Below are 734 nucleotides of genomic sequence, written 5' to 3' on the forward strand. Positions count from 1 at the left end.
AGCGACGGAAGATACGCTAAGCTATAGGCTACGGCAACCCCTAGAGGAGTAGCCTTATTCTCTAAGAGTTTTCGAGGTTACTCTGTTCGATGCTATCTACTAACTCGACAAACTCGCGGACATACCCCTTTAGGTCGTTATCCTTAGTGCGCCTTACTAAGCAGAGGGACTCGAGCTACGTACGACTGCCTTTAATACGACGGCTATCGCGCTCCCGATACTCCCTTATAAAGGCTATCTTAAAGGTCTCCTAGTTAGCATTAGACTTGTCGTCCTTTTCTAGGTAGCTAACTAGGATTTTAAGGGTTCGGTAAAGCTTAGAGGAGATAGTCCTCGTAAAGGACCGAATCTTATACTAGTCGGATTCTCTATCGAGCTCGTAATTAACTAAGCCTTCCTTAAAGCGCTTAATATGTACTATAGCGTTCTACCCTTCGAATAGGGGATTTGCCCTGCTCCCTAGCTCTAGCGGGCGACGCTTGTTTTAACGGAGAAGCTTAGTTTGCTTCTCTATTATTTTTATAAGGACAGTATAGAGCGCCTCTAGCGTAGAGGGCGCGGGAGGCTTACTTATATTAACTAGTCGCCGCCTGATTTCTTCGTTAATAGGATTAGGGGCGTTTTCGGATTCTAAGGATTCCGCTAATTCTTAATGTTCGTTTTCGCTAGAGCTAGAGCTTATTCGATTGTTATAAAATAGTTAAAATAGTGAAATAGAATACTATATAAAGTTG

The sequence above is a fragment of the Pseudocercospora fijiensis genome, assembly GCF_000340215.1.
Source record: "Pseudocercospora fijiensis CIRAD86 unplaced genomic scaffold MYCFIscaffold_1, whole genome shotgun sequence".
Lineage (NCBI taxonomy): Eukaryota > Fungi > Ascomycota > Dothideomycetes > Mycosphaerellales > Mycosphaerellaceae > Pseudocercospora > Pseudocercospora fijiensis.